The sequence below is a fragment of the Mobula birostris genome, chromosome 28 (genome assembly GCF_030028105.1).
Source record: "Mobula birostris isolate sMobBir1 chromosome 28, sMobBir1.hap1, whole genome shotgun sequence".
Lineage (NCBI taxonomy): Eukaryota > Metazoa > Chordata > Chondrichthyes > Myliobatiformes > Myliobatidae > Mobula > Mobula birostris.
This window is the reverse complement of record NC_092397.1, coordinates 28,599,838-28,617,887: the sequence shown is the minus strand read 5'-3', so window position 1 is coordinate 28,617,887 and position 18,050 is coordinate 28,599,838. Positions and strand designations below refer to the sequence as shown.

At 44.5% G+C, this 18,050-nt stretch overlaps 1 non-coding gene across 1 annotated transcript; it reads right to left on the bottom strand.

The window, feature by feature from the left end:
- Positions 1–1,359: 1,359 nt before the first annotated feature.
- On the bottom strand, positions 1,360–1,431 carry trnag-ucc (transfer RNA glycine (anticodon UCC)). Its single transcript has one exon. It is a non-coding gene; the product is annotated as a tRNA-Gly (tRNA).
- Positions 1,432–18,050: the final 16,619 nt, after the last annotated feature.

Below are 18,050 nucleotides of genomic sequence, written 5' to 3'. Positions count from 1 at the left end.
CTTCCAACCTGATGGCATGAACATCGATTTCTCAAACTTCCGGTAATGCGCCCTCCTTCACGAAGCCCCATTCTCTTTTCTCTCTCTGACCTTATCTGTTACCTGCCCATCACCTCCCTCTGGTGTTCCTCCCCCTTTTCTTTCTTCCATGGCCTCCTCTCCTTCCCTGTTCTCCAGCCCAGTGTCTCTTTCACCAACCAAAGTTTCAGGTCTTTAATTTACCAGCCACCTCCCCACCCCCACCGGTTTCAAATATCACCTCGTGTTTCTTCCTCCCCTCACCGTCTAACTCTGACTCCTCATCGGTTTTTGCTCCAGTCCGGATGAAGGGACTCGGCCCGAAACGTCGACTGTATTTTTCCCACAGATGCTGCCTGGCCTGCTGAGTTCCTCCAACATTTTCTGTGTTGCTTGGATTTCCATCATCTGTAGATTTTCTCTTTGTGCCTCTATCGATGTCGCTCTACACTAACATATTCATATGCCTATCTAAACACATTGTATATCTTCCGTCTCTGAACCTGACAGCCCGTTCCAAGCACCCACCCCACTCTGTCTGAAACCGTGACCCGCATATCTTTAAACTCTCTCCTACCTTAAATTCATTGCCGCTGGAATTTCAAACCCCTACCCTGGGAAACCAATTCTGACTATCTGCCCAGTCTATGTCTCTCATCGAGTCAGGAAGCGAGCAAACAGCATCACTGTAGACCCACCACACCCTGGACATCACCTGTTCCAACTCCTTCCTTCTGGTAGGCGCTTTAGATCACTGTATGCCAGGACCCGTAGGTACAGGAACAGTTTCTTTCCGTCTGCCATCAGTCTTATGAACACTTGAATTTTAGTCTATCATAAACGAAGTCCACCTGTACATACTCTGGTACACAGTACCTCATTGTATATAGTTCAAGGTTATTTACACTATTGTTTTGTTTGCTTTTTGATTCTGTACAGCGAGAGCTCAGGGAAACCGGCATCAAATTCCCTGTATGTGTCACATACTTGGCGATAACAAAGGATTCTGATTCTGATAATTCGGTCAAGTTTCCTCTCAGGCTCTGATATTCCAATGAAGGCAAACAAGCTCAAACACTTTAATCAGGCAACACTTTACAAATCCTGCCGATCCTTCCTGTGAAGTGTCCATTCTTGTAGAATCTGGAATAGAGTCAGAACAGGATTTAACGAGAAACTCTCGAGGGATATTAATTCCAACTCTGATTCATGACCAGTGAATGATAATTAATGAATCAATTTACACTCACAGCGTGAATTAGCGTGATGGCCCTTAGAGTTCTGCGTGGATCGTGTCTATGTCAAAGGTTTATATGTTATGTAGTCTAAAACTGTACAATCTGCGATGGCCGGGAATCGAACCCGGGTCAACTGCTTGGAAGGCAGCTATGCTCACCACTATACCACCATCGCTCAATGACGTGGCAAAGCATCCGAGTAGTGAGGCGTCTCCCATAGTTCCATGTGATTCGACCAGTCCCCGAGCTGCTTTCTGTCGGATCATTCCTCACTCTGCTGCAAGTTTTATTCCGGTAAATTAATGTCGCCATCCCCAACAGACCGGAGTTATACAACCCACATAATAAATTACTGCTGAACGCAGCAGGTCAGGCAGCATGTATAGGAAGAGGTACAGTCGACCTTTCGGGCTGAGCCCGTTTGTCAGGACTAACTGAAAGAAGAGATAGTAAGAGGTTTGAAAGTGGCAGGGGGAGGGGGAGACCCAAAATTATAGGAGAAGACAGGAGGGGGAGGGATGAAGCCAAGAGCTGGACAGTTGACTGGCAAAAGGGATATGAGAGGATCATGGGGCCACCCACCCGTTAGTTAGTTAGTTAGTTAGTTAGTTAGTTAGTTAGTTAGTTAGTTAGTTAGTTAGTTAGTTAGTTAGTTAGTTAGTTATTTATTTATTTATTTATTTATTTATTTATTTATTATTATTATTATTATTATTATTATTATTATTATATCTTTCTCTCTTTTTCTCCTTCTGTCCCTCTCACTATACTCCTTGCCTATCCTCTGGGAATCCCCCTCCCTCTTTCTTTCTCCCAAGGCTTCCCGTCCCATGATCCTCTGACGGTGGTGTGGAGAATGCTGAAGAAAATGAATGGTGTCAGAGGTTATAACTAGATTCCAGTATTAGTGGAGAACGGACATTTGATGCAAAGGACAACGAAAAGGCAAAGTGTTTGAGAAACACGTTTGCAAACACACATAGTCTAGACAATATAGGGGATGAGTGTTTTAAGAGAAGAGAGAGCCTCTTGGTGGACAGTGGGAAGATTTGTGAGAAACAAGAGGCATTTGAGATTGCCATGGATGATGACTTTACATTGGCTGAATGGAAATTTGCCACCAGTAAGGCATGTACTATAGACCAGGACAGGATATGGGAAACTATCATATACTGTACTCCAGTATCTGCCTGAGGCAGTCTAAAAGAAGTTGTTTGAGTTTTATAAGAAGATCTGGAAGCAAAGAATGTTCCCAGGAGACTGGAAAAGGTCTGTGGTGAAGCCTGTTGTAAAACCTGGGTGGGATCCGATGCTGTCCAGTTTCTACAGGCCTGTTGTCTCACTTCCTCGTTGTGTAAAATAATGGTGAAAATGATAGTAATTAGGCTGATGATTGTTTTGGATAAGAGAGAATTACTTCGTCACTACCGATGTGGGTTTCGCAAAGGGAGATCTATGACGCCCTTGTACTACTGGGAATGATATCTGGAAATCCTTTTACACTGAAAGAATCGGTAGTTGCAGTGCTTTTGGACATTGAAATCATTTTATGACATGCAATGGAGGGAGAGGATTTTTATTACACTCATTAAGCTTGGTGTTGGCGTTGGTTTTGCAAATGGGTATCATTTTTTAGGGGAATCATTTTCAGTGAGGGTGGGTCATCAGAGTTTGCAGAAGATAATGTGCCTCCCTCCCCAGTATAATGTTATCAGTTTAATATTGTTTAATCTGATAGTTAATTCTACTTTTTAATGGTCTTGGGCCTGAGTTCAGTTTGGCTTTCTATGCTGATGATGGGGCTTTGTGGAAAAGGGGTTGTAATAGTTCCTATGTGGGAAGGTCTTGGACAAACAGCATTATCAACAATGGGAGAATGGTGTTTGGACTATTCTAAATCAGTATATGTGTTTTATTTTTACTCATAAGCATAGGATCTTGGCTTAAGATGCCAAAGATGTACTCTTTTACATTAATGCTGCCCGGCCTGCTGAGTTCCTCCAGAATTGTGCGTGTGTTGCTGAGCGAATGGTATCGATTCTGGAGTGAGGGCAATGGAGGTTGTTGCTGGAGAGGATGAGGCAGACTCAATTAGCAACTTAATCAGAATCAGATTTAATATTACCAGCATACGTCGTGACATTTGTTAACTTTACAGCAGCAGTACAATGACATCCATGATAAATAAATATAGAGAAAAAACTGAGTTACATTAAGTATTCAATATTTAAGTTAAAATATGTAGTTAAACAAGAATTAAAACATAAATTAAAAGCAAAAGTAGTTAGGTAGTGCTCTTGGGTTCAATGCCCATTGAGAATTCAGAATTTGGGTGTCAGAGGGGAAGAAACTGTTCCTGAATCACCGAGTGTGTGCCTTCAGCATTCTCTCCCTCCTTCCCGATGGTAACAGTGTGAAAAGGGCACGTTCTGGGTGGTGGCGATCCTCAATGATGATCGGTGCCTTCCTGAGGCACCGCTCCTTGAAGATGTTGTGTACTACCGAGCCTGGACCCATGGTAGAGTTGACCAGTTTTACAAGTTTTTGCTATTTATTTTGATCTCGTTCAGAAGCCCGCCCCCCCCCCCCCCATACCAGATGGAGATGCAGCCAGTCAGAATGATCTCCACTCTACGTTTCTGGAAGTTTATTTAGTGTATTTGACAAACCAAATCTCCTCCAACTCCTAATGAAATATAGCCGCTGTCTTGCCTTCTTCATAACTGCATCATATGTTGCATCCGGGTTAGATCCTCAGAGATGCTGACACCCAGGAACTTGCAATTGTCCACTCTCTCCACTTCTGATTCCTTGATGAGGATTGGTTTGTGTTCCTTCATCTCACCTTTCCTGAAGTCCACAAGCAGCGTTTTGATCTTGCTGATGTTGAGTGCAAGATTGTTGCTGCAGCAACACTCCACTAACTGGTAGTTCACCCTAATTTATGATTTATTGTCACCATCTGAAATTCTGCAAACAGTGGTTGTATCATCAGCAAATCTATAAATGCTGTTTGAGCGATGCCTAGCCACACAGTTGTGGGTGTAGAGACAGTAGAGCTGTGAGATAAAGACACAGCTCTGTGGAGTGTCAGTGTTAATTGTCAGTGAGGTGGAAATGTTATTCCAATCCGCACAGATTGTGGTATTCCGGTTAGGAAGTCATGGATCCAGTTGCAGAGGCCTAGGTCCTGTAGCTTGAATGTGGAGTGAGAATTAATTCCTGCGCTGGGATTGGGCCACGGCGAGTGTGGCGGAGTGGGAAGAAGTTGCTGCTGACTATAATTGCTGCTTCCTCTCCCCTGACCATGGGAAGACGGTTTCCCATTAGCCCACTTCCCAATGTCTGTTGTTGCTGGACAGTGAGTGCTCCGAGTGGTGAATCCCATGGGTAAAGAATGTTGTGTCCATCCCTCTGTTCCACTCCCGGATCCATACCGGGAAGTGGTGGGGTTTGTCCGTCTCTTCCTTGGTTTGGAGCCTCCTCCATCTGCTGCTCAGAAGAAGCTGAGAGCTGCAGCTTGTGAGTGGCCTCACACACTGGCACTGGCTGCACCAGTCGCTTCACACCGTGTCTGCCTTTTACCTCTTTCACTTTCCTTCTCCTACCTGCAGGAAAGACTTCAATGTACGCCAATGTCCCCTCTTGGCAAGGCTCAATGAACAGAACAGTGGCTCCATCTCTCACCCACAAGGTGTGTTACTGAGCACAGAGATACTGACAGCTCATTTGTTCCACAGTCTCAGACAGCAGAGACATTCAGTCCCACACTGAGCCCAGGACCCAGACACACATTTCCATTACAACAGTTACAGTGAAACACAGCTGGTCAATATTTCCCTGGTCCCTGGGAAAATATTGAACATTTTCAACAACTTCCTTGAATGCATTCCATGCGATTTTCTCTGGTCCCAATAGAAGTTCTTTGAATTGCCTGTTATTGCTGGCCTGCTTGATTTGTGGACCAGCACAAATGCCTCCCTTAATCTTGGCATCAAATAATCTGACTTGGATTATGAATTGAAATATAAAAATATAGGCAATTTCAAAGAGATGGTGTGTGATAGGGACATTTCATAGTGATTTTCAATATCAGCAGTCCAAATCCATAAGATATACGTACCTAAAAGTAATCAGGAAGCAAAATATTTGTTGTCCAGTGTAGTTGGCCATGTGGGTGAGAGTGCGGGGGAAAGCTGAGGACTACAGGAAGGTATCAGTGGACTGGACAGATAGGCAGGTGGAATTTAATCTGTGAGGTGAGGTAATGCAGATGGGGAGCCCAAAAAGGCCAGGAGACAGACGGTACATTGTGGAATATGGAGAAGAATAGAGGGTCAGAGGGAGAGCATGTGGAATGATTCCTCAGGTTAGAAGGACGGAGCATTCGATGGGTTTAAAAGGTGGATGAGAGGCTTGCTTTTGTTGGCTGAAGATACAGAATGGCAGGGGAGGGAGCTCTGGTGGAATTGTATAGACACAAGTGGGGTCACGGCTGGATCTCTGTGTACAGTCCTGGTCAGCACACCACAGGCTCACACCCACATCCAAATGAGGAGCAGGGGTCCCCACTCAGCAACTCCCACCTGCTCTGTCATTTAATAAGGTCACGACTGTCCTGTTTCAACATTAAACTCCATGTTCCTGTCTGCCCACAGGAACATTTCACCCCCTCCTTATAAACTATCCCCCTCTCTTTCCCTTAAAAGCATACAAGGATATGATCCAAAAAACCTGTCAGTTAATCAATTCCAATGTCTGAGGGTGCATTAAGATTCAGAAAAGAATCTTCTGATCTTTTGCTCAAATCATGAAATACTGGTCCCTGGTTCTAGTTGCCAATGGGTGGAGCACTGGCTTATCGGCATAAAACAGAGAGTGGGAACAAAGGGATCGTTTTCTGGCTGGTGCCAGTTACCAGTGGAGTTCACAGAGGTCGATGTTGGGACCGCTGCTTTTTATGAGGTATGTCAATTATTTGGACTGTGGGATTAATGTATTTGTGGCAACATTTGCTGATGCTACAGAGATAGGTGGAGAAGCATGTAGTGTTGAGGAAACAGAGAGCCTACAGAGAGACTTAGATAGTTTAGGGGAATGGACAAAGAAGCGGCAAATGAAATACAATTTGCAAAGTGTATAGTCATGCGCTTTGGTAAAATAAATAAATGAGAAGACTATTATTTAGATGGGGAGATGATTCAAAATGCAGAGATGCAAAGAGACTTGCGATGCGTTGTGCAGGATACCCAAAAGGTTAACCTCCAGGTTCAGTCAGTGGTGAAGAAGGCAAATGCAATTTTTGCACTCATTTCTAGATGTATAGAATATTAGAGCAGGGGTGTGATGTTGATGCTCTATAAGGCACTCGTTAGTCCACACTTGGAGTCTTGTGCGCAGTTCTGGGCTCCTTATTTTAGAAAGAATATACTGACATTGGAGAGGGTTCAGAAAATATTCACGAGAATGATTCCAGGAATGAAAGGTTTACCATATGAGGAACATCTGGCAGCTCTTGGGCTGTATTCCTTGGAGTTCAGGAGAATGAATGGGGATCTCATAGAAACATTCTGAATGTTAAAAGGCCTGAACAGATTAGATATGGAAAACTTATTTCCCATGGTAGGTGAGGTCCAGGACAAGACGCATGACTTCAGGATTGTCCATTAAGACCGGACATGCGGAGAAATTACTTTAGTCAGAGGGTGGTAAAGCTGCGGAATCTGGTGCCACGAGCAGCTGTGGAGGCTAAGTCTTTGGGTGCATTTAAAGCAGAGATAGATAGGTTCTTGATTAACTAAGGCATAAAAGGGTATGAGGAGAAGGCATGGGAGTGGAGATGACTGGAAGAATTGGATCAGCCCATGATCGAATGGCAGAGCAGACTCAATGGCCTACTTCTGCCCCTGTATCTTCTGGTCGTATAAGCACATGGAGACAGTACGAACAGAAAACACAAGCCCAGACTTTCCTCATCAGACAACCAGCTCACTACCAGTATTGGTCCAGTGAACATTCCCTGAACTGATTCCAACACATTGAGATTCTTCCCTGAATAATATATAAATGGGCTCCCCCACCCTATATATGGTGTATAAGATGATGAGAGACATTGATCATGTGAATAGCCAGAGGCTGTTTGCCAGGGCTGAAATGGCTAGCACGATAGGGCACAGTTTTAAGGTGCCTGGAAGTAGGTACAGAGGAGATGTCAGGGGTAAGTTTTTTTATGCAGAGAGTGGTGAGTGCATGGAATGGGCTGCCCGTGACGGTGTTGGGGGGAGTTTACAATAATGTCTTTTAAGAGACTTTTGGATAGGTTCAGGGAGCTCAGAAAACTAGAGGGCTTGGGTAACGCTAAGTAATTTCTAAAGTACATGTGTGGCACAGCATTGTGCACTGAAGGTCCTGTATTATGCTGTAGGTTGTCTATGTTTCAATGTTTCTATAAGGGAAGCATAAGCTCCCGACATTTGTATTCTGTTCCCCATCAATAAAATGTCATGTTCTCTCTACTACTTATAGCTGCAAACAGGATTAGGAACAGCCCATTCGGCCCACGATACCTCTGCTGACACTGGTGTCAGGTGAGACTGCACTCTGGGGCGCCATGACCATGTAGGGATTTGCATGATGCTGTTACAGCTCGGGGCATCGGAGTCAGAATTCAGCCCCAGCACCTTCTTTAAAGAGTCTCTGTATGTTCTTCCTGTGGATTGCGTCAGTTTTATTCAGATCCTCCTCTTTTTTCCCCACTGTCCAACAATGTAGCGGGAAGGCTAACTCGTGGTTGTAAACTATCTTGTGAATAGATTAGGGTTAAATTGGGTTACCAGGGTTTGCTGGGCAGTGTAGCTCAAAGGGTTTATTTTGCTCTGTGTTTATAAATAAAATTAAAAAAAAACAATCCAAGTGTTATCCAACTTTCCCTATACTAATCCAGACAGCACATTGGGAAATCTCTTCTGCGCCCTTTCCACAGTCCCCACGTCCTTTCTGTGATGTAGCAAACAGAACTGCACCCACGGCTCGAAACGTGACCTAACCAAGGGTTTGTCCAGCTGTAACACGTCATCCTATGGTTTGTACACAACACCATGACTGATGAAGACAAGGTTACCGCACATCTCCATTTCCTTTCAATACCTCTTGCAGGATGATATGGACAGACACATCAAGATATATCACTGCTCCCAAGGGTGCTGTCATTTACTGTGTACATTCCTCCAACATTGGAATGTAAACTCGTCACACTTGTCCAGATTAAACTCTGTCCCCCGTTTCTCCATCCATGATTCCAACTGAACTACATCCAGTTCTGTCCATTTGACAACCTTCCTCACCACCCACAATTGCACCAATATTCATGTCATCAGCGATCTGATCACCCATGTGTGTTTTAATCTGATCAAACAGAGGTCTCATTACTGATCACTGTGCACACACAGGTTACAAATCTACAGTCAAAATCATTCTCAATTCCATCAGCCCAAATGTCACTACAGAGTACACACCACTCAAACCATCCCACACCGAGACTCGAGGAAAGTTATATATTTATTACAGAAGAGTGTTTGAATCAATGGTCTAGTCTTGTTGCTCCAGATGCTCTGCTGCAAAGTACCTGAATATTAGTTCAATGTAACCAGTGGCATCGTCCCTGTGGTATTGATTAAAATGAAAAATAGACTTAATCAAAAAATTCAACTGCAAGAATAAATCTGAAAGAAATGTTGTAATGTTACACTAGATGAGAGATTAAAAGATGCAGTGTTAACCACAAATCTCACACTGTACCAGAGACTGACAGGTACAGAATGAACCACACACTCTCACACTGTACCAGAGACTGACAGGTACAGAATCAACCCCACAATCTCACACTGTACCAGAGACTGACAGGTACAGAATGAACCCCACACTCTCACACTGTACCAGAGACTGACCGCTGGAGAATCAAGCAGACATTTACACAAGGCACCCAAAACTGACCAGCAGAGATTGACTCCTACACCCTCACTCTGTAGCAGAGACTGGCAGATACAGGAGAAACATCTGCCTAATTGTCTGTCTCTCCCTCTCTCTCTATCCCTCTTTCTCCCTCTCCCTCTCTCTGCCTCTCTCTCTCTCCCCCTCTCTGTCTCTCTCTCTCTCCCTCCCTCTCTCTCTGTCTCTCTCTCCCTCTGTCTCTCTCTTCCTCTCTCTCTCCCTCTCTCTGACTCTCTCACTGTCTCTCTCTCTCTCTGTATCTCTCTCTCCCTCTCTCTCTCTCCCTCTCTCTCTTTCTCTATCTCTCTGTCTCTCTCCCTCTCTCTCTCTCCCTCTCTCTGTCTCTCACTCTTTCTCACTATCTCTCTCTCTGTCTCTCTCCCTCTCTCTCTCTCTCCCTCTCCCTCTCGCTCTGTCTCTCTCTCTGTCTCTCTCTCTCTCTCTCTCTCTCTGTCTCTTTCTCTCTGTCTCTCTCTCCCTCCCTCTCTCTTTCTGTCCCTCTCTCTCCCTCTTTGTCTCCCTCTCTGTCTCTCTCTCTGTCTCTCTCCCTCTCTCTGTCTCCCTCTCTCACTCTCTCCCTCTCTCTGTCTCTCTCTCCCTCTCTCTGACTCTCTCACTCTGTCTCTCTCTCCCTCTCTCTCTCCCTCTCCCTCTCTCTCTGTCTCTCTCTCTCCCTCTCTGTCTCTCTCTCTCAATCTCAGTCTCTCTCTCTGTCTCTCTCTCTCTCCCTTTCTCTCTCTCTGTCTCTGTCTCTGTCTCTGTCTCTCTCTCAGCTAACATGTTATCTCACGATTGCCTTTTTTCTCCTTCACTTTCAGTCATCCTGCATCTATTCATCTCCCTGTTTCGAGTACTTTTTTTTTATTTAAACAGTTTGCCAATTCCTTTGCAGATTGAAATGTTTCTTCTCAATTTCTTTTGACATTTGACAGATTTGAGATGCCCATTAAAGACTGTGACTTCAGCAATATCACACACAAAATGCTGGAGGAACTCAGCAGAATTTCTTGTGTTGACTTGGATTTCCAATATCTGCATATTTTCTCCTGATTGTACATTAGCAATGTGCTCATTTGACCACTTCCATCCTAATCGCCGTCTCACTATTATACCTTTGTTCGAATCTGTGGTTGTGGGTTTTGAATTGAATTGACTTTATAACTTACATCCTTCATATACACAAGGAGTAAAAATCTCTAGTTAAGTCTTTGTTTAAATGTGCAATTTGCAATTTATAGTAAGCATAGAGCATAGAAGTGTAGAATAGTACAGCACAGTACAGGCCATTCGGCCCACAATGTTGTGCGGACCCACAAACCCTGCCTTCCATTCAACTCCCCACCTTAAATTCCTCCATTTTCCTGTCCAGTATGTTCAACAGGACATTTGATATAACATAGAAATACAAGTGTACAATTCTCTCTCTCTCGGTGTGTGTGTGTGCGTGTGTGTGTGTGTCTGTGTGTGTGTGTGTGTGTGTGTGTGTGTGTGTGTGTGTGTGTGTGTGTGTGTGTGTGTGTGTGTGTGTGTGTGTGAGTGTGTGGGGGGGCTGAGAGAGAGAGAGATCAGGAAAAAGCTGAAGTACTAAACAACATTTACAAAATGGGAAACTGTAGGGACGGAAGTAGAGATCGGTCTGTGTCGCTGGTGTCCGTTCAGAAATCAGTAATTAGCCAACAAAAAGACGAAATATGTAAATGTCGCTGGTCCGTGACAAAACTCAGACTTTGTAATTAAATCAACCGGCCTATTTTCACCAGAGACTCTGCTGAGGTAATGCCAAAGAATTTTCATGTATTTGTCTCTAATCGCCCGAATATTTACAATAGAGACAAAGGTTTTGAATGAAAGTGTTTGTTCAAGCAACTGTAACTGAGCAAGTTAGTGAGGTGTATAATCGTATCTCTGGAGACAGATCCTCTGTATAAATCAGGGCCGCTTTGAATGCATCAGCTGTCTGCCGGAGCTGTGAATGCAGGAGCAACAGAAATCACAGATTCTCACTGAAATGGTGTATCCAGTCATCTGGCGGATAGAAGACGTTTACTATCCTTTTATTTCAGCCTTTGGAATTCCCGGTAATCCGCAGTGTCAGCTGCCGTGGGCGATGTTGAAGTTTAATTCCAATGTTGTGATTGCTTCTGCCGCCGGCTTAAACGCTCACATTCTCGTCCCGGTATTCCGCTTTTCTTAAAGAGAGTAGAAACACCGGGACGACAGATGCTGGAATTTGGATCTAGAAACAAACCGAGGCAGGAATTTACCGAATCCGCCAACATGGGTGGAACTGAACTTGTCAGACAGTGTTCTTCCAGCGGTTTGTGATCAATAATGGGATGTTCCGTCTCTGTGCGTTTGGTCTTGCAGCAGCTGCACTGCATCTGCAAATGTTGTGTTTATAGATCCCGCGGAGATTATACTAATTGATCGTCTGCATTTGTATGTGAGCGGATTTCTGAGTTAGGAGCAAGACTCAAACAAATGATTGGTAGTAACAATTCAGCAAATGTGCGGACTTTCGTGTTGTAGATCGAATCTATTGTCGATTTTAAATAAATGTCTGCGGTATGACTGAATGTAAACAGCTGATGGAAAACAGACTGAACTCATTGCAGAGTCAATTAACACAGCCGACCTAGTGCTTCAGAGTGAAACGTTTTCCATTTTATCTTTATCTGACAGACATCTGACTACGGCACCGAGTTTGCTGCTGGACGTTGAATTCCTCTCCCCTGCTTCCCTGTGATGGAATCAACGGGAGGCGTCATGCCTGTCTGAGGATTTGCCAGAACTCGCTGTATCTGTTGGAATCGGTCAATGTTCTGTTGTAAAGTCAGTGAGGTGGTAAATGCTGGAACAGGGAACAAACTCGGGGAATGCTCGAAATACTTAGCCCCAAGCAGCTTGTATGGAAAGAGAAACCAGTTAATACTCGTGTCAGGGGTCTCTCTGAGAACAGTTCTGAGGAGAGATACGTTAACTGTTTTTCCACATGTTCTGTTTTACCTGCATCAGTGTTTCCAGCATTTCCTGTTGTTGTTCCGTCCTTCGGCAGTTCTGTCGCTGACAGGGATCGCTATGGAAGTTGATAATTGTCTAATGGAAGAATCCCGCCATCAGCGTCCGGATTTATTCATTTCATCCAGACGAGACCCAGTATTGACTCTCAGGAGGTAGATACCCAGTTTTAGATTTTGTACTGCCACTTCACATTCCGCTCATCAATAAGAAATCCGTATTCAGATGATATTGAATTTATTTTACTGTGTAAACTCATTCTCTGTCCCGCCGCTCTGCGCCCTCTCTCGACCCTCCCACCGCTAAATATAACAATAAAGTGGAAATATTACAGGATCCCCTCAAGCTGCAGCATCGGCTTCTGCTCAGTATTTTCTCAACTTGCTGTTCCCTGTCTCTCTTCCAGCGAACTTGGTGGCGATTGTGATCCTGTCCCGGGGAAAGTGCGGTCTCTCCAAATGTGTCACTCGCTACCTGGTGGGAATGGCAGTGGCTGATCTCCTGGTCGTTATCTCCGATCCGCTGATGAGGGGGACTGCTCGGATTTATTTTCCCCGATCATTCCTGTCCATCACTCCTGTGTGCAGACTTGGTCTATGGTTGATTTTTGCGAGCACTGCGGCCTCAGTCTGGCTGACTGTCGCTTTCACCGTCGATCGATTTGTGGCTATTTGCTGTGAGAAGCTGAAAACAAAATATTGCACCGAGAGAACGGCGGCTGTGGTTATCGGGACAGTGAGTGTGCTGGCCTGTTTGGAGACTGTCCCCTGGTGCTTTGTATATGAGTCTGGAGAAACAATTAACGGTGTTCCCTGGGATTGTGTTACTACACCGAGCTACAAAAACTCTCCCTCATGGGCGACATTTGAGGTGTTTCACCGCATTTTAGTCCCTTGTGTCCCATTCTTTCTGATGTTGCTGTTCAATATTCTGACTGTCAGGCGGATTCTAGCGGCCAGTCGAGCCCGCAGGAGGCTCCGGGGACAAAAGAGTGGAGAGAATGACAAGGACCGGGAGATGGAGAACCGACGCAAATCCATCGTTTTGCTCTTCAGCATAACCGGTAGTTTCATATTGTTGTGGGGAACACTGGTGGCATTTTCTATCTATCAACGGATTTCAATGAGTTTTGTTTATTCTGTCACGGATCCCCGTTACATCACAGAAAACACATCGGGAATGCTGCAGGTTCTCAGTTCCTGCACCAACACGTGTATTTACGCCCTGACTCAGAGCAAATTCCGAGAGGAACTGAAGAATGCGGTGAAATACCCGCTGAATCTGATTTTGAAACTCATGAAACGTTAGAAATAAATGCTGCAAAGTTTTACAATTCAGCTGCCTTCATGCTCCCTATTCTATCCCCCCACTTGTGGCTAAATGGAAACAATGTGATGAACAGAGTAACAAAACAAACACGAGAAAATCTGCATTCGCTCGAAATACAAAACAACTCACACAAAATCACATCCTGATGAAAGGTTTCGACTGGAAACGTCGACTGTTTACTATTTTCCTCACACAAGATGCTGAAGGAACTCAGCAGGCCAGGCAGCATTTATGAAAAGAGTAAATTGTCGACTTTTCCTGCCGAGACAGTTCATCAGAATCCTGTTAACTGTTTAATCTTTTCCATTTTGTGTGTGTTGCTTTAGAGTTACAAAACAACTGTTTACAGCTGAGCCCGACGGCATCACTGACCTCACCATCCCAGAGAAATCCCTTTTGCGCCTCACCTCTCGCCCTGTTAAATTGGAGCTTGAGGAGAACCTGTTTTCCCTGCTTCCCGGTTCTGACAAAACTGCCTGATCTTGGGGTTTACTTTCGTCTCTATCAACCACTCCTGCTCCCGTCAAAACCCGTCCTTTCCTTCACCTTCCTTTTCTCCTCCATCTCTACCTGTAGGTTCTCCCTCTCACTGCCAACTTGAACTATCTTCCTGTAGGAGAATGCTCCTGTTTTACAATATTGACAGAGAACCGATCCGTTCACTTGTCTCTCTGTGAGAGATGGAGAGATAGAGAAAGTGAGCGCGAGGCTGAGGGCGCGAAGGAGAGAGCGAGTGAGACATCGCGAGGAAAGGGCGCGCGGGAGAGCACGTGAGGGAGAGGGCGCGACGGAGAGGGTGCCATGGAGATGACGTTAGAGTGAGCGTGATGGAGAGAGCCTGGGGGAGAGCGTGCGGGCGATGGTGAGCGCGAGGGAGAGCGACAGAAGGGGACATCGCGAGGGGGAGAGCGCACGAGGGAGTTGGCGGGAGGCAGAGAGCGCAAAGGAGAGCACGTGAGGGAGAGCGCGCGAGGGAGAGGACACGAGGAAGATGTCGCGAGAGTGAGCGCGAGGGAGTGGGCGTGTGGAGAGACAGAGAGAATAGAATGAGAGAGGGAGCGAGATAGTAAAGCGACAGAGACATCGTGAGGGAGAGGGAGAGGGAGGAAGGAAGGAAGGAAGGAAAGAAGCAAGGGAACTGGCTGTGTGACATTGCCGGATCTGCTGTGGTTCCACTCTTTCACAGAGATCGACTTGTTTGTGGATGATTAGTATTATTTTGAATTATGTGCATCTACTACTGTAGACATTAGTTTTTTTGTTCGATATTAAAATCGTACGAGTTCTAACAAATGGTTGGTTTCAACACGTGTCTCCTTTGTTTGCGAATGCATAAGTAAATTGCCTGAGCTGAACCAGAGAAGAATATAATGAAAGAATTTTCAAACAATGTTCATTACAAACAGAAAGCACAAAAGTACACGGGGATGGAAAGATATGAATCACATGCAGTGAACACTATAGCTGGGGCACAGACAGGAGTATGTGTGTACATGAGTGAGATTGCAGGATGATGCGTTACCCCAATCATGCCATGGCCAAGGATGTCTCTGAGAAAGTAAGGGCCATTGTGAAAGGGCAGGAGGAACAGCCAGAGGTCATGTTCCTTCTTAGAACTAACAACAGAGAGAAAAGGTCCTGCAAAAAGAATTTAAGGAGTAGGACAGAAAGTTAGGAAATAGTAACTCTCGGCTGGTGATTTCAGGATTATTTCTGGTGTCACATGCTTGCGAGGTAAGATATGGTACGTTGGTACACTTAAATGTGTGGCTAACAATTCGGTGCAAGAGGGAGGGCATCAGCAACACAGATCATTGGGCTCTCTTCCTGGATAAGTGGGACTGGTGTAACAGGGATTGGTTACAGTGAAGGGGAAGTAATATTCTCACAGGGAAGCTTGCTGAAGCCACTCTGACGATTTTTATCATGAGGCATGTGGAGGGAGTTTTGGGATCCAGACCTACCGGTCCGTAAGTAGCATTGAGCCGATGGGGCATTATTTGTGTGGTGTGTTCAGGGATGTTTCCAGTAACAGTATGTAGACGGTCCACCAGGGAGGGAGACATACTTGGTATGGTATTGGGAAATTAACCTAGCAAGACGATTGGAGTTTAATTGGGAAAGATATATGGATCTTAATTCTGGAGGGTTTCAGATGATTATTGATAAGAATTTTTTTTTTCACCTGCAAGTCGATGATTATAAATTTGTGGAAGAATTGGGCAGGTGTCATAGAGAGTTTTCTGGGAGCTGATGTTACTGGTTGTTACTGGATGGAGCTGATGTCAGCTGATGTCTGATACTGTGAGAGTCACATACAGCCCTGCCGGTCAGAATTTAGTAGTTCCCTGTTCCTATGAGGAGGGTAGAGAAGGACAGGGATGGTCAGGAACTTAGGGTGATGAGAAATATTGTACTTGTTTAAAAACGTAAGAGGAGTCATATGTAAGGACGAGGAAGATGAAATTAGACAGGATCTTGGAGGAACATACAGGAAGCAAGAAACAAGTCACACAGTGAATCAGGAGAGTGAAGATTTACCAGGAAATGCCCTCATTCAGGAGGATCAATGAGAATCCCAAGGCATCGTATGCATACACAGAAAACAACAGTGTAGTGGGAGAGGACAGGACTACCCGAGGACAAAGGTGGGAGTTTATGCCCCGAGACAGAGTTAGCATGCGAGGTAGAAAATGAATATTGGTGATCACTAAGGAAAAGGACAAGGAGGAAAGTGTGATGAGAAAGGCTATATGGTGATATTCTCCAGCGTGTTGATACTAAACAGGAAGTGCTGTTGGATCTCAAATCATTTTGATGGGTAAGTCCTTTGGGGGAATTTAGTACATTGGGAGACCCAGACCACATGCAGTTAAATATGATGTTTAAACTGCCGGCACCGTACTTTAAGAACAAAGATCGCAACAACATTTGTTTAACAACCGTTAAACACTCGGACAACCACAGCATTTCAAGGACAGAGAGCTGTACAACCGTGATAATGGACTTCAATTCATGGACAGTATCTATCCCCCAATCCCACTGGACATCTCTCAGGATGTAACAGAGAGTTGGTGAAGGAGAACCGTAACTGATGTGTGCTTCAATTTCCAAAGATTTTTGAGATGCCAGCAGCAGAAAGAGGAACAGAAATGTAGGCAGGTTCTGGAAAGTAGTGAAAACAACAGAGTAGTGTCTGACTGTAATTTCCCCAACATTGGATCGGATTGTCTTATCGTCGAGGCCCCGAGGAGTGGATTTTGTTGACATCATGGAAATATTTCCCAGCATTTACAGCCTATACTATGTCAGTTTGTGCAGATTTAGCATGTGATCTAAAACGTTGACAATGTTCTCTGGAAAACACAGAGGCTTATATTGATGATCTAGTTGTAGGGAATGACACGTGGGAAGAGCATATTGCAACAGTAGAAAAACTGTTCGAAAGGTTGTACAAGGCTCATCTTACTGTGAACCTCGCTAAAAGTGAGTTTGGTCATGCCACAGTTACATATCTGGGTTATGCAGTAGGCCAAGGCCAACTGGCTCCTGTACAGGCCAAGGTTCAAGCTATTGCTGAGGTTCCCGTTCCAACTGGCAAGAAAGCTTTGACAATGTTTTTTAGGAATGGTTGGGTATTATGGTAAGTTTTGCAAGAACGTTGCTGACATCATTCTGCCCCTAACGAAATTATTTGGGAAGAGTGAAAGATTTGTATGGAATGATCCTTGCCAAGAGGAATTTGAACATCTGAAAGCCATCCTGTGTTATCATCCTCTGCTCAAAGCACCTGATTTTTCAAAACCATTCTCTATAGCAACAGACACTAATGACGAAGCTGCTGGGGCAGTATTGTTACAGAAAGGTGTGGATGACGTTGAACACCAAGTAGCTTATTTCTCAAAGAAATTTAATGTGCATTAGGAAAATTATTCAACTGTTGAAAAGGAATTGCTAGCACTTATTCTGGCATTTTGAAGACTATGTTTGTCCTGCCCAGAGACCACTTGTGGTTTACACGGATCACAATCCGTTGGTGTTTCTAACTAAGATGAAGGATAGGGATAGAAGGTTATTAAATTGGACTCTGATATTGCAAGAATATGACCTGACAATCAAACATGTGAAAGGTACTGACAACATTATAGCTGATAGTTTATCTAGATGTTAAGTTAGAAATTGTACACGTTTTTGCTCTGTTATCTGATGATTATACATGTTTCAAACTTTATAATTTTCAGTTAAAGTAAAGTTCTGCCTGCATCATTTTTTTCTAAAAGGAAGGGGATGTGTTGGGGTGCTGAAGTATCCCTGCGAACTGTGTGTGGGGGGGGGGGTGGGAAGAGATAGAGAAAGAGAGAGAGAGTGTGTGTGTGTGTGTGAGTTGTGGAACAAAGACACTTTGTTAGAAAGAGAGAGAAAGAAAGAGAGAGAGAGGCAAGGACTGCTCACAGTTTG